Source organism: Silene latifolia, chromosome 9 (genome assembly GCF_048544455.1).
Source record: "Silene latifolia isolate original U9 population chromosome 9, ASM4854445v1, whole genome shotgun sequence".
Lineage (NCBI taxonomy): Eukaryota > Viridiplantae > Streptophyta > Magnoliopsida > Caryophyllales > Caryophyllaceae > Silene > Silene latifolia.
Window position 1 is genome coordinate 66,173,199 of NC_133534.1, and position 12,772 is coordinate 66,185,970.

Sequence of the window (12,772 nt, forward strand, 5' to 3'; positions counted from 1 at the left end):
ATGTAGACTGTTGTTTTGTTTGTTGACGTTTCTTACCAGTTTCAACTTGGGTGTGAGGGTAGAGTATGATATGGGAGAACGTTGTGTATGTTTTGTTGTTGTGATGGTATAGTGATTTTCTGTTGATAGGGCACAGTTGTAAGAGGTTGTACAGAACTTTTGACCTTGTTGTAGATGAGACATCGGTGCACATAGTCATGGCAAGTGATTCGTAGAACATGTGTGGTAATGATCTGAAAGCTGCAGGTGATTTTAATCTTTCGTTGGGCCAGTGAGGGAAGGGTGTTTGGATTTAGTGTCTTGTTAAGTCATGTATGAGTTTTGCGGTAATGAAGGAAAGAACTTGAGGATCTAGTGTGAGTGTACGTAACGAGTGTGGATCGTGAGTTATGCTTTTGGGAGTTAGGTGCTTTACATAGAGAGGTATGTTGTTTTGCAGCAATAATGGAGAGTTAGTATGGTGTTTTTGCTACGAGTTTTATGGTATAGGTTAGGTGGTGTGCCGAATGAGCTGAGGTATGAGGAATGTTTAAGTAAGAGAGCCTTGGATATATGCTTGGCGAGTGTTTAGATTAGGTGGTTATATTTGACATGCGGTGGTGATGAGGATAATGAGACGATATAGCAAGGATTTAGTATTAGTGAGTTACGAGGACGTAACATTTATCTTAAGAGGAGTAGGATGCGATAAAAGAAAGTTTCATGGTGGTGCATGTTGTAATATAATTGGAAGTAGAGTGTTAGCGTAGTGTAAAGGAGGGATTTGTTTTGTGGATGATACTTATAAAAGGCCATGGCCGTGCTTGTAGTAGTGTGATGTTTAGGAGTTCGAGAGTTTTGATAGTGGCATGATGATGTTTATGAGTGTAAGTAAACTTCGAGGACGAAGTTCCTTATAAGGGTGGTAGAATGTAACATTCCGTTTGATGTTTGGGTATTTTGATATTGGATTGGCTCTGGATGATATATTACGGAGCTAGTTGGTAGTGTATGGAGTTAGTGTTGAGAGAGATATAATGGAGTTGATACGATATCGTGAGCCATGTTGTGGAGGTAGGAATAGTTAGTGGAGTTGGTGTTACGAGTTCATGTTTGGGTTGGAGTTTTGGTTAGAGTTCTTAGTCACGTTGTTGTGTCTTGATCGAGTTTGTATGTTTGTTTTTGAGTATGGGTTGAACTTCGGGGACGAAGTTCTTTTTAAGGAGGGAAGACTGTAATACTCCGTATTTATGAGTCTTTGGGTACTCTATCGAGTAGGCCTTACTGTGGACAGCGGGCCGCCCACGGGGGCGCTTGGGACGAGGGGAGCTCGGGAACAACAAGCGTTTGCATTTTGTAAGGAGTCGCCACCAATTTTTATGGGAAATTTTTATGGGAAATTGGAACCGTTCGAATACCTCGTGTCATGTCAAGACACAAAGTAGTGACATGAACACTAAGCAATCGTTACCCTTAGCATTCTATGTCTAGAATGACTCTCGTGGATGCCAATGAACACGGGTGCTCACGGAGATCTGGAGTAAGGGGTGAGGGTACGTATTAGGAAGCTCTTTTGATCGAACACCTAATCCCGCCCGCCTCGATAGCGGCCTCTACTAATGATTAGGGAGTTTATTCGTACTTGATATATCGTCGGCTATATGCATGCAATGCAACATCCATTGAATTAATCCTAGCATGTGAATTAGACTAAGTCGGTGAACAATTAGTTAGCAAACAATTACGTCGAAGTTGGATTTAATATTGATTACATGTGAAAGCATTCAAGTGATAAAAGAAATACAATGAATATAAACTATAACAATGGAAACTACATTAATTACATTGGATTAGGCGATTTATGTCGAAAATACCTTTAAAACGGATGATTTGATAAAAAAAGAACAAAAGAATAAAACAAAGAAATACGAACAAGTCAGAAGGTGATAATACGAGTATTAGTTGATTAATACGTAGCTAAATAACTAAGGTCAAAGCAGAAAAGGAGTTCAGAGGCAGAATTCACCCTGGAACAGGCGCAGCAGACACTGCGCCCTTTGGAAGAGGCGCAGCAGCTGCTGCGTCTGTTCCAAAGGTGAGTTCTGGCTGTGAAGCCGGAACTGCAAACCGTTAATGTTGATTGTTAACTTTAAGGATTGATTGATAATAATTACTCGGATGAAAGTGATTAATGGATTATTTACATATGATTAAAGTCATAAAAACAGTAAAACATGGATGAGACGGAAATAAGACGGATTAATTATGTGGAGGGTCGATGTTAATGAATGAGATTAATAAAACTAACTAAACAATTAATTAGACTAAACATGATGGATTAATGGCGAATTAACAACGAATATGGACGCAAATATATCAATGACGAATCTCAGAAACTCAACATGAACAAATTGAATCTCTAAAATCCGGGTTTGAATTTAATGACGAAAACCCGTAAATATTGATTATTTAGGATTTAAGTCGGAACAATTAAACATGTGAATGAATTATATACGATATACATATGAATTATATGCTAATATGATGGATTAATAACAAACAAACGAAACAAACAAAAATAATTGACGAATAACAGAAGACGAAGGAAGAAGAAAAAAGCGAGAAGCTGCGGCGGCCTCACGAAGAGGCGCGGCGAGTGCCGCGCTCCTTCAAGAGGCGCAGCGATTCTGCGTCCTTTCTCTTCGTCTGTCTACCGGAAATCCGTAAAAGGGGTTTTAAAGACGGTTTTAGAAATCGGTTTTAATGGTGTATTCGACATAGATCTTACAATGGTGATACGATAAAGTAAAATACAATAAATAAAAGGAGAGATTTACACCCTCAGACTTACATGTTGACGGAACGAGAAGAACTAAGAAAATCGATTAGTGATGCTCGACGCGAATGCAAGGAAAGAGTGCCCTCGAAAGAGGAAAACGATTTAACAAATTGATTAATTAGATTGATTATTGTGTAGTGGGTCAAATTGGTCGGTCATGCAACGGAGAGGCTGGTACCCGGAAAGATCCGAGCTTACGTGGTCGAAGGTTCAAGCACGTAGGCGCCAATTAGTAAGAACAAAGTCTAGAATGCAAAGGGAGAAGAGAAGGGCGGACACTCGCGTGAGAAATATGAGGAACGAAAGCTCCTATTTATACTAATCACGCGGAGGAATAGGGTTTCGGAGACTCTTTGGAAGTGAATCTCGGAAAGATATAAAAAAGATACGTAAATCATGCAAAGAAGGGCCTGGGAAGAGGCGCAGCAGCCACTGCGTCTCTTGGAAGAGGCGCGAGAACCCTCTTGCGTCTATTCCCGGGAGGTTTCCTCTGTTTAAGAAAGATTTCCGTGTTTAAGTTATGGTAGGACGGATTTAATTCGATTATCTTTTGAATATTACGGGATATTATTTGCCAAAAGATAAAATTTGAGAAATATGGAATAGAAATATCCGGAACATTCCGAACATTCGACTCGGGATTTAACGGTTATCGAGAAAATGGAGACGGTTTTTGACCGGACTCCGAATGTACTCTAATTACCGCCAAAACGACCGTATCGGCACGTAGATGACAACTAAGAGGTTGACATTAATTTTTGAGCAATCACTTGACGATAATCTTACGAACTGTCACTAATCGTTCCGCGAATCAAACATGCGGCCCAATCATCACCGGGTGGTTTGCGAGGGGTGCGGAAACGAGGTGTCTCTGAGCCCCCACTTTGACCGAGGCTTGGACAAGGCGAAAGTCAAAGTATAGCCATCAGGTCAATCGAAGATTACAACCCGACGACTATGGCGACGCGAGGCGGCTCAAGGGGTCGAACCAAGGACTGTCGTCGGGAACATTTTAGAGTACGTCGACTATCGGGGAGGGTCGTTTAAAGTCAATTAGACTACGTAAGGAAGCTCGCCTTGACCATAAGAAGAGATCATACCTGAGACACCCCTGGGTGAAGCGGGACTGAAGACGCTTCGGCAAAACTCTTTGGTCTGAAGATAACTTGGTGTCTGAAGGCACTAGGAGGTCATAGGGAACTTTGGTCGAACTCTGCGGGGAACAAGAGATATATAAAAAAACAACAGCAGGACGTCGGTAGAAACCGCTTTGGGAAGTCTGCTGCGTCGGTCTCAAGCGAACTTTGGCGAAATTTAGAGGTGAATTTGCTTGCGTTGGTCTCAAACAAACTCTTGTTGGGGAATATATCGATGATTTTGGCGGGAATCGCTTGTCTCTGTCCTCAAGCAAACTCTCGTTGGGTGATTATTTTGACGATTAGGGGCATCTTGATCGTCATAGGAGAAACTTCAAGTGAGCAGTACTGCAAAATACCACTGCGCTGAATAAAATAAATTGAGCAATACTGCAAAATACTGCTGCGAGGGATAAAATGAATTTGGACGATCTCGCAAAATATTGTCGCTATTTGGATAAAATGTGGGCGGAACGAAGAAATCGTCGAAACGGACCAAAATGATACAAATGTCATCGAGGAAGAGGCGCACCAAAGATGGGCCCACAGATAACGAACTCATAACGAATTTTCGAAAATTCGTAAGGAGGGAACAAAAGGAAGAGGCGCAAAGAAGAGCTGCGTCTCTTGGAAAGAGCGCGGCTCTGCTGCGTCCTTTCCCAATTTGATGGTCTGCGTAAAAACGCGAAATCGGGAGGGTTTTAATTCATTATTTGAAACACAAATCCTTCAATTTCTCTCTCAAATCTTCACCATTTCCGTCAAGGTTGGATTCAAAAGCTTGCTTGAAATATGACTAATCGAGGTATGTGTTTTAATCTTGCATTAATCATCCGTATTTGTCGAATTTTGAGCCGCAAACATTAGGGTTTTCGACCCATTTGCTCGAAAATTTGGGGCTTTTCCCCCAAATGGATTTGTCTTGCCAAATTGATGCTAGAAATGGATAGTAGGCAATGTTAGGAACATAACCATGTATTCACTTTGAATTTTCATCGAGTTTTGAGCCCTTGAGCGAATTTTGAGACGGTTTCACAGCTAGATCGAAAATAGCTTCGAAAATGGCCTTAGGATTGCCCATTCGTGATGAAACTTGATATTTGGGACCCTTGGGTGATGGGTAAACTTCCTGTCATCTTGGAATTTTGGTTTGTGACAACTTTTGCAGGGCACCTTTCTAGGGCATAACCGCCATTATAGCGAAATGCTGCCGAATTTTCGACTCGAACCCGGAACTAGGCTTTGATTTGGACTTGACCCAATTTGTCACATGAGTGATCGAGTTGGTGAGAATATGGCCAAGGATGGCCAGAAAGGATAGCTTCCAGGGCTCCGGAGGCTCGAAAACTTCTTAATCAAAGGCTTGCCGTCACGTGTGGACGCCTAAACTTGCTTTAATGTTGCGGTGATGATGCTTCCACTTCCGGGAGGACCATGGACATAGACGCCGGTGCGGTTGAGGAGGCTTTGGAGCGAGGCTTTCACCGACGCGGTGATGGCTGCCATGACGAGGTTCCGAGGAGGAGGTTGCGATGAGGAGGAGATTCCGCGACGGGCCCACCTCGGACGAGGGGTCGTCACCGAGAGGAGCTCCCACGTGGCCGAGACACGGGAGAGTAGGCACCTTGTGTGGGCTGCAGAGGGTCACTTGTCCTACCGGACGGTGAAGAGCTTGGTAAATAGGAATTCCCTAACTCATTACTTATCCTCTTTCTGTTTTTTTTTCAATTTCCTTCAAATTTACTTCAAAATTAAAGATAGCTTTATTTCGAATCATAATAGGAGGCCGGGAATATCCGGTCGTTCTCGGGGTACACGACGGCGATGGAGCACTACGAGCGGCTGTCGGAGGAGGAGAGGGCCTATCCTGTGGTGAGGGATTGGGTCATGTGCCGGACGAAGAGCAAGCGTTCTTCTCACAATGTCTACCGGCGGGATGTGAACGCCCTTCAGCTGAGTAGCGTGAGTATCCCGTTTGTATGCATTTATACTTCTTTCCCTTCATCTGATCACAGGAATGATCTCTGTCTTTATCTTGTCGCAGTGGGTGCCCAGACCTTGGGCGGAGTATGCCGAGGCACCTCCTTTTGTTGCTGAGGTCCTTCGACCTAGGAGCCCGAGTCGGCTGTTGTTGTGGACGTCGATGGGTCCGGTGTGGTACTTAGGCGAGCGTTTGGCTCGTCAGTGCTCTCGGGCGCGTTGACGGTTTGATCCTCCTAGGACGATGTTCGGGGAGCCTTCCGAGGCCGAGAGGAGGCGGACTTGGCGGTGCCGGTGGTGACGACCTCCTTACGCTCGGTGAGGACTACTCGGCATTCCTTTACGGGAGGTTGGCGTGCGGCGTGAGTGGTGAGTATCCTTTTATTTCTCTTTGATTGACTTTGGGAATTTCGATGAAAGATCACCGATTAATGAGAGTCGTTTGTCTTTGCAGGAGGTTGAGGCGGCGGGCATCGAGCCCCAGTGTATCCCGAGACTCCGAGTACACCGACGCGACCGGGAGGACGACGATCTCGAGTTGCGTGATTTTGACGTGATTTGTGACGGATCGGCCTCGACGATCGGCAAAAGATCTCGATTCGGAGGGTGAGCCTCGGCTTATTCATCTTTGCGTAAGAACACATTGGATTAAACTTGTTCAATTTCTTTGAGAATTTCTTTTGAAAACGCAGTTGCGCCATCTCGGTTCGTGGCACTATGGAGGGTGGCCAACCGGTTGCGAGCTACCGCCATCGAGGCACTCGTCGGTGGTCGAGGTCGTCAGGTATGAACCTTATTTGATCTCTTTTGATTGATTTTTTTATTTTGTTCTCTTTTTTTATTTTGTTTGAATCGATTGACATGAGCCAATTTCTTTCTTGTTCTCGGGCCGATCGTGAGTGGAGCGAGAGTTAGCCCTTGATCCGGGAGGAGACGGCTCGTTTGTCGAGGAGCTCGAGTTTCGGGATGCCGAGATCGCTGCTCTTATGGCGAGGGTTGCCGAGTTGGAGGGTGCTCAGTGATGAGTCTGCGTGGTTTTTGTAGTCTTGATTTTGAACATTTTTGGATTTTGTTTGGGCGAAGCCCCGGTTATTTAGACTTGGATTTGTTTGGGCGAAGCCCCGATTGCACATATCTGGACTTGTTTGGGGCGAAGCCCCGATTGCTTGTACATTTGCTTTTTTGTTGTATATACGACGGCTTGAGTGCCTTTTTTTCTTTGGGTTGTGTTGTTTGTACTGCGGGTTAGCTTTTGGACAAGTTTGGTAGACAACGGTTTGTACCGTCATGCTGCCGAAATTTACATAGAAAAAACACATTCATTTACATTTTTATATACACATAAGGCCTTTAATTAGTGCAAAAAAAAATGAGACTCGAAAAGAACGCGAAAATGCAAAAATTTTGTCGGAAATGACCGGACGGTAGGGAGGGTTACCCCCGCAAAAAAAAAAAGAAAAAAAAGAAATATATAAGTTAGAAAATGAAGAAAATAGAAATGAAATGACTAAACAAAAGTGAAAATGAAAAAGAAAGAATTAAAAAAAGAAAAAAAAAAAAAAAAAAAAAAATTAAAATGAGAACTAAACATAAAAATGGCCGAAAATGTTGACGTCGCCTCGAAATGCGCGTTCCTGGATCAAGGAAACCTGAAGCATGGTAAATTTCGCGGATTTACCAAAATAAAATCCCGTAGGAATAGGAAAGTATTCGTTTATAGAATTAGGAAAGATCCAAACACGGAAATCACAGAAGTGATGCTAGGGAAGAGGCGCAAAGAAGAGTCTGCGTCCCTTTGAAGAGAGCGCGCAGCAGTGCGCGCTTTGTTCCTAAGCAGGTCGGTTTTGACAGATTTTTGGAAACAGCAATTAGTATAAATAGAAGCGTCGATGAAGCTTTCAATCATACAATTCTTCCGTCTCTTCTTCGTTGATTCACATATAAAACTCCCCGTAAATTTTCAAGAGAAAATTATCATCATGAATACCCTAGAAATTCGCTTGAAGGAATGGACTAACGAGTTTTCGAATATTGAGAAACATGACATGGGTGCTTACAACCTTGGGTCTCTGTTCAGTCTGAAGCTCATTAAGGTAGTAAAGCCGTTCTTGGATGCTTGTCTTGATTATTGGGATCCAAATTATCATGTTTTCGCGTTCCCGGGCGGTGATATTTGTCCTTTTAGGAGGAAATTCTTTGCTATTGGCGGGTGGGACCCGAACATTTACCCGCCATCCCCTCCACTTCACAAGGGTATAAGAGCAAGTTTAGAGACTTGCTTGGACTTACTAGGCTTGAGGTAGATCGTCTTGTTACTTCGAAAGGCGTGCGGATGTTGGATTTTATGGATCGATTCATCAACGGGGCCGACCCTCGTCTCTTATGTTGCTAGGAGGAGAGCATTCGGTTTTGTTTGCTTCACGTTTACGTCTTTCGGGGACATGTTGATGAAGATTTGAGAGGTGATCCCCGCCTATTGGGTCTCGTTGAGCAAATGGAGCTGCGCAGAGTCCACTTGCTTGTGTTTAGGGAGATTATCTTGGGTTTGGATAACAGGAAATCCAACCGCGATCTTCCATTCTTGGGGAGTCCCGTCATCTTACAGGTAAAAGACACCTTTTTTTTTTTCTTTTTTTTCGTTTTTTTTGTTTTTTTTTGTTTTTTCTTTCTTTTTTCTTTTTCATTATTTTTTTTTTTTTTTTTTTTTTCGTTTCTTTTTCTTTTTTTTCGGGTGTCTAATACTGTTTTGGTAGGTTTGGCTTATGGAACGGCTCCGATTGCTCGAGCCCCCGGTTCATGCACTTTCCTATCATGCCCGTATGATTTCGATGAGGACACGGCTGTACATGGTGGACTTCACCCGGGTCCGCGACTATTGGAAGAACAAGTGAAGAATGACGATGGCCCTTTGATCGGGTGGATTGTACCGTGGTGGCATCTCAAGTCATCCTTTGGAGTGTCTTCTTTGGATCCTACTAGGTCCGTGCGCCTCCCTGGATTGGAGTTTATGGTATGCATCTTTCCTGAGAGGTTGATGAGGCAAGTCGGGTTGAAGCAGATGATTCCTAGGCTTGACACCGTCCCATGATCGCCATGGCATTGACTACCGAGAGCCGAAGAGAGTGGGCTATGAAGTGGGCCCAAAGAAACATGTGGTTCTTGAGTTTCTCCTCCAATGCCTTGTGGGTGTCGGATTCTTATACGAGATGGAGGAAGGCCGCAACTTCGGAAGAGCGCGAAAAGGCGAGGAAGCGTGAGCCCGTTGACTACAAGGTGCGCGAAGGAGAGAAAGAGAAGGAGAAGCATCTGACCGAAGGAGAAGAAGAAGCCGGCTTTCAAGTCATTCATCCTTCGAAGAAATCGAAGACTACTCTGTCGCAGAGAGACGGTGGTTGGCAAGAACGGAAGAGTCGGGCCTCGAGAAAGACCGTTGGTGATTAGGTCTGAAGTGGTGCAAGAGCGCCGGCTCGAGGTCGTGACCGGAAATATGACAAGAACGACAAGGGCAAGGGAAAGATGGAGGAATAGCCCAAGTCTTATTTATTATTTGATTATTATTATTATTGTTGTAATAAAAGGAGGGATTTTTAGAATCCTAGCCTAGTCTACTTTTATTATTTGCCGTATTATTATTATTAGAAATTGAATGAAATAAAAAGGTTAAGTGGTTATGAAACCGTTGTTATTTTCTTTAAATTATTCTTGTCGAATTTCAAATGCAATGCAAATGTCCTTCTATTTACATTTTAAATAAAATGGTGGGTTGAATCCCGTGAAGGATTGCCTACGTATTCACTTAAAAAAGCGAAATCAAACCCTTGTGCGTAGTTCGAGTAAATGTAAAAGAATAATTGTTCGAAGCAAGAGCTTGTAATGAACATAGAAAATAAGCATGAGCTTTTGCTTACTCGGGAGGTGCGAATTTAGTTTGTTTGATGATATGAGGATGACGAGTTTGCCAAGATACAAGAGCACAGTGACATTCAGATGGGCCAGGGGCCGTTTATTTAGTGCCGCAAGAGCGACACGTAGGTTTACGCGAGGCGCGTTTCTGTTCTATCCTAGGCATAGTACCGTTTCAGTTGGTCGAGATTTGTGGGGTTTGAAAACTCATTCCCATCTAGGTCTGTGATTCTAACCGCACCCCCTGGGACTAGATATGGTCCGGCCCAGTTAGGTTTGAATTTTCCCCTTGGGTCGACAGGTAAAAGAGCTCTGACCGATTTGAGAACTAAATCTCCTTCTTTGATGTTTCTTGGCCTAACCCTTTTGTTGAAAGCTCGTTTGATACGTGCTTGATATGTTTGGACATTATGTAAGGCACGAAGCCTACGTTCATCCAGGAGGATGAGTTCTTCATACCTATCCGTCTTCCAATCGGCTTCGGGGATTTGACTTTCGAGTAGAATACGCAAGGATGGTATTTCTAGCTCGACTGGTTGTACGGCTTCCATGCCGTAGGTCAAATAGAAAGGAGTGGCCCCAGTGGGCGTCCTGACGGATGTTCGATACCCCCACAAAGCGAAGGGTATTTTGCTCGGCCAATCTCTGTAATTGTCAGTCATTTTCTTGAGGATTGTGACGACATTCTTGTTAGCCGCTTCTACCGCGCCGTTAGTTTGTGGTCTATAGGGCGATGAGTGATGATGCTTGATCTTGTACTTGGCTAGCAATTGTTCGGTTTCGGTTTGGAAGTGGGACCCATTATCGCTGATTATCTCATGTGGGCAACCATATCGGCAGATGATGTTATTTTGTATGAATTTGGCTACATTTTTGGCCGTAAGAGCGGTGTAGGAAGCCGCTTCTACCCATTTGGTGAAGTAGTCAATTGCTACCAGGATGAAACAGTGACCTCCTGTTCCTGCTGGGGTTATTTTCCCAATTATGTCGATTCCCCACGCGGAGAATGGCCAAGGAGATGTCATCGTATAGAGCAACGAAGGAGGGACATGCTGTACATTCCCGAAGATTTGGCAATTGTGGCAGTGCCTCACATATTTGATGCAATCGGATTCCATTGTGGTCCAATAGTACCCTAGACGTGTGATTTTCTTTGCCATCATAGGTCCACTCATATGAGGACCGCACTCTCCATCGTGGACTTCTTCCATCACCTTTCGTGCCTGTGAATGATCAAGGCAACGCAGGACTACACCAAGAGGTGTTCTTTTGTATAATTCTCCTTGCATGAGGACGTATTGTGAAGCTAGTAGGCGTATAGCTCGTTGTCCCCTCTTATCCATATCCGGTGGATAGGTACCATTGAGCTTGAAGTTCAGGATTGCTTGGAACCGGGGTTCTGTGCGATTTCTTCTTCGTCGGTAATTTGATGGACATAAGCGGCTCGACCGTCGTTCGATACACAAAGGCATTTCCATCATGTAATCGGTATACTTATCAAAGATGCAAGTTTCGCAAGAGCGTCGCAAATTGATTTTCCTCTCGAGGTAGGTGCAAGTAGGTTACGTGATCAAAGAATTGAGCGACTTGGTCAATCCTAGCTTGATAGGGTGCTAGGCTTTCGCTTCGGATTTTCCAAGATCCCGTAACTTGGTTGATGATTAGTGACGAATCTCCATGCACTCGGAGGTTTTTGATGCCTAAGCTTATGCCGCTTGTAGTCCAATTAAACAAGCCTCATACTCTGCGGCGTTGTTTGTCACCTCGAAGTCGAGTTTGTGGCGATCGGTGTATGCTCACCTTCGGGAGAAATGAGCAACACTCCTATCCCAAATCCTCTTAGGTTTGATGCTCCATCAAAGTATAGGTCCCAGGAGTCTACATCTGTTTGAAGTATATCCTCGTCGGGAAATGACCAAGTATCTATGGCTTGTGCGTCGTTGATGGGATTTTCTGCGAAGAATTCGGCGACGGCGCGACCCTTTATTACTTTTAGTGGCACGTATTTGAGGTCAAATTCGGAGAGCATCATGGTCCATCTTGCTAGGCGTCCATTGAGGACGGGTTTCTCGAAGAGGTATTTGATTGGATCCATCTTGGAGAATATTTTGACGGAGTAGCTAAGCATGTAGTGGCGTAGCTTCTTTGTTGCCCACACAAGAGCGAGGCATGTCTTTTCGAGTTGTGAGTATTTGCACTCGTATTCCAAGAACTTCTTACTTAGGTAGTAAATAGCTCTTTCTTCACTTCCTACGGTTTGAGCTAGCATAGCACCCATGGCGATTTCGATTCTCGTGAGATACAAACCAAGAGGTTGATCGGGTTGCGGTGGCATGAGCACCGGTGGTTTAGCTAATATCTCCTTGATTCGGTCGAACGCCTTTTGTGAGTCATCGTCCCACATGGTGTGGTCTGTCTTCTTAAGTTTCTTGAAGATAGGCTCGCAAATCATCGTAAGTTTCGATATGAATCGACTTATGTATTGAACTTTTCCCAGGAATCCTCTGACTTCTTTCTCTGTTTGAGGTTGTGGCATTTCAATCAGAGCTTTGATTTTCGAGGGATCTATTTCTATACCTCGTTGGCTAACGACGTATCCTAGGAGTTTGCCAGACGTTACCCCAAATGTGCATTTCTGAGGATTGAGTCTCATGTTGTACTTTCGTAGCCTTGCGAAGAACTTGCGAAGGTTCGCAATATGTCCCCTCTCTCTTTGGATTTGACGATCATGTCATCTACGTATACCTCAACTTCTTTGTGCATCATGTCATGTAAGAGTGTAGTTGCGGTGCGTTGGTATGTAGCTCCAGCGTTGATCAATCCGAACGGCATTACTGTATAGCAATAGGTTCCCCATTGGGTGACGAACGCGGTCTTGTGCATGTCTTCTATGGCCATTTTGATTTGGTTATAACCCGCATACCCATCCATGAAG